We start from the raw sequence: 3,913 nt of genomic DNA on the forward strand, positions 1-3,913 counted from the left end.
CTAACAGAATTGTCACTTTTTCTCTTTTAGATGTTAAATGTGTAATACTTCAAAATATGAGCTCAATAAATGTATTATTAATAAACTAAAATTAGCAAGGGTATTTATATAAAAGCCCTGAAGCAATAAAAATGCATGTACTGAATAATAAAAGTATAACTCAATTTTTAACTTTGAAAAATATATATATTTTAAAACCTGGAACATAAGGTAAAATGCTAAAATGCCTCAATATTTAACTTAGTGAAACATGGTATGTTTCAAGGAACATGCCACAGTTTAAAAGATGCATAAGGGGTGAAGAAGGGGCCAGCGTTTGAGTGACAGCGATGCAAGATGGCAGCCACCACAGGCTCGGGAGTAAAAGTCCCTCGCAATTTCTGACTGTTGGAAGAACTCAAAGGAGGCCAGAAAGGAGTAGGAGATGGCACAGTTAGCTGGGGTCTAGATGATGACGAAGACATGACACTTACAAGATGGACAGGGATGATAATTGGGCCTCCAAGAACAATTTATGAAAACCAAATATACAGCCTTAAAAGAGAATGTGGACCTAAATACCCAGAAGCACCCCCCTTTGTAAGATTTGTAACAAAAATTAATATGGAGTTAATAATTCTAATGGAGTGGTGGACCCAAGAGCCATATCAGTGCTAGCAAAATGGCAGAATTCATATAGCATCAAAGTTGTCCTGCAAGAGCTCCGGTGCCTAATGATGTCTAAAGAAAATATGAAACTCCCTCAGCCACCTGAAGGATAGTGTTACAGCAATTAATCAAAAAGAAAAACCACAGGCCCTCCCCTACCCCTCATTTGATTTAAGCAGTCTTCATTTTCCACAGTAGTAAATTTTCTAGATACGTCTTATAGACCTCAAAGTACTGGAAAGGAAGCTCCCATTCAAAGGCAGTTTATCTTAAGATACTGTAGATGATACTAATTTTTTGTCCATTTGAAATAGATAAGTTGTGCTATAACAAAAAAAAAGTGCATAGATAGTGACTTCATAGTTATGGAAAGAATTGACAGAAAAGTTGAACCATATTTAAAAGATGAAACGCATTGAGTACAGGGCAGCAGATCCATTTCTGCAGCTGTACTAGTGACTAGAGCAGGTCACCACGGTGATGGCTTACTGATTGGTAAGGAGTGTGAAAAAATTACAAATTAGTGGACTGCTCAGGCTTCAATTTTTTTTAAACATGGCTTCGGAAGCAATTAAAAATCTATCTTTTGATGGCAATCACATATCTTAAATAATGTGTGCCCTAGAAGCAGAGAGAAAATAACTTCTAAAAAGTTAAAGGACTATTTAAAGCAAAAATAATAATAATATATTTGCCATTTATAACAATAGTAGAATTAGAATATGACAATAGTGCCACAGAACCTGGGGTGGGGAGGAGTGGGAAGGAGGCATAACGTTACGAGGTTCTTTATGTGTGAAGTATAATAACATTGTATGAAGGTAGATAAACTGTGATAAGATAAAATTCTATTTTGTATATATTATAGGAGCGTTTTCAACCTTGGCACTATTAATATTTTGGGTTGGATAATTCTTTGTTGTTGGGGACTGTCCTGTACATTGTAGGATATCTAATAGCATCTCTGACTGGCCTCTACCTACTAGATGCCAGTAGCACCTCCTTTGACAGTGAAAATAAAAATATCTTCAGGTATTCCCAAGTGTCCCCTGAGGTCAAAATCATCTAAAGTTGAGAACAATTGTTTTAGATAAACAACCAAAGAAAACATTAGAAACAGGTATAATAGTAAATCAATAGAGGTGATAAAGTTATATTTTTAAGAAAACAATCGGTTAATCCGAAAGAAAGCAAGAAAAGAGAAAAATACATGACAAGAGCAAATGGATCAAATGGAAAACAAAACCACTGTAGCTAAACACTTGGGTGCAACCTTGGACTTCTCCCAAGAATCCTACTTCCCTCCCCCACCTCGCTCACTAAATTTTGCATTTTCTATTTCCTTAGCATCTCTAATTTTCATCTTCTCTTCATTTACATAGCTTTGTTTACATTCAGGCCTTTGCTCTGGATTATTTCATTAGAACCCCACTCTAATCCAGTCTGTTCTCTGAATTGCTGCGGGAGAGAGCTGGTTGTGTTATTCCCCTGCTTAAGGTGCTTCAAGGCCTTGTGATTCTCTACGGCAAGAGGTGAAACGCCTTAATATAACATACACAGTCTTTACAGCGTGTCCTTCCCACTTCTCCAGGTTTACATGTATCAAGTGCACCTCCCATCCACTCCTATTACGCTCCTTTCTCTAATCCAGAGACTCACAATCTCTGCTCCTGCCATGGGGAATTGCCACACATAGCAAGATCTTGGTTTTGTTCAAGCTACTCTGTATGCCTGCATTGTGACATCCTAGCTTTCAGCTAGTGAACACCTATTATGCTTTCAGGTTTTAACCTTCATTTGAAATCTCCCTCTATCCTTGTACCAGGTAGAATTATGTTCTTCGTTTGCCACCATTACAGCTCATTAATATAGCTATTTCATCACCCATAACTCTTTGTTAAACCTATTTTGTGTATATTTGTGTCCATTTTTGTCTATTTCACAATCGTGTCTTCTCCCTTATATTTTTCTCTCCAGTGCTGGGCATTGCAACTACTGTTTAAAACATGATTGATACCAGTTTAATACACACAGAAATAACAGTTATAATCATGGTGGTGTGAAAGAAGAAACAATGCTACATTTCAACAGGGAGAAAGGTCTCCTATTTCAATCTCTTCTGTTTGATACTATTTAAGAATATATTTGAACTTCAGAAGAAATTGAAATTACCTGTAAAAGGAAGCCCACACTAAAGTGGTGAATCTGATTCAGAGAAAAATGTCTTATGTTAGGAGCACACACACACACACAGATGCCTGCCAAATATCTCAAGTGTAGCCAGTAAAAGAAATAAGAAGGGAGGATACGATAAGCAGATTCAAAATAGCAACAAAGCAGTGATGTTATAGAAATCAATAAGCAAATAGTGCTTAATAACAGTGGGGGCATGTATGGTTAATCCTATTATATTGTTAAATTGACTTCAAGCAGTAAATGTTGACCATTTTGTCATCAGCATAATATAACCTCTAGGCCACATGCTGAGAATCTTTCTCTGTTGTTTGAGACAGATGGCCTCAGTTCTGCCCCAATACATGTCTGAGTTAGTGTCACAGTTTGCAGATGAAATGTAGCAGTTCCACATTTTCAACATACCATGAGAAAATCTGACCTGTCACTTTTTGGTCAAATCTTGCTTAATCACATATAATTTAAAATGTTAAGTGAGAAGTCAGGAGAATTTTCTTTCACCAACAACTGACAAAGTGCTGTAAAATGACTAAGGTCAGTGTAATTTTGATGATCTTAAAAATATAGTTTAAAATTAACCTTTGAGATGTTATTACATTTGTTTCATAGTGCTAAATTTATATATATTTTTTAAACTTGCAGATTCAGATTAAGTTATGAAGACTAAAGATTAGTTAAGTATTAAGAGAAAGGCTTCATTAGAATATTTTTAAAAGAAATGCAGTTTTGTTACATCTTGCTACATATGTTAGGCTAGCCATGAAAAAGGCATTTCCAGTACATATCAAGACATCCCTAATGAATAGATTAAATCAGTTATTTATAATCATAGTGTTCTTTTATTCATAAGTATAAAATAATACTATAAGCATTTTAAAACTGCAGATAAAACTTTTCTTGTTTCCATCTCAACCCGGCTTACTCCACACTCTTGTATGCAATGGTGAGTTCTGTAAAAACCATTTTATTTTTCCAGTAGGGGTGATGTTAACAAAATGGTGAAAAGAGACAATGCAATGCCCAGCACAATCTTACATACACATAATTAATAAACAATAAATTACCTCAAAGT

At 35.5% G+C, this 3,913-nt stretch overlaps 1 pseudogene; it reads left to right on the forward strand.

Moving 5' to 3' along the window:
• The first annotated feature begins 336 nt into the window (after nucleotides 1–336).
• On the forward strand, nucleotides 337–803 carry LOC130846238 (ubiquitin-conjugating enzyme E2 variant 1-like; annotated as a pseudogene).
• Nucleotides 804–3,913: the final 3,110 nt, after the last annotated feature.

The sequence above is a fragment of the Hippopotamus amphibius genome, chromosome 2 (genome assembly GCF_030028045.1).
Source record: "Hippopotamus amphibius kiboko isolate mHipAmp2 chromosome 2, mHipAmp2.hap2, whole genome shotgun sequence".
Classification (NCBI taxonomy): domain Eukaryota; kingdom Metazoa; phylum Chordata; class Mammalia; order Artiodactyla; family Hippopotamidae; genus Hippopotamus; species Hippopotamus amphibius.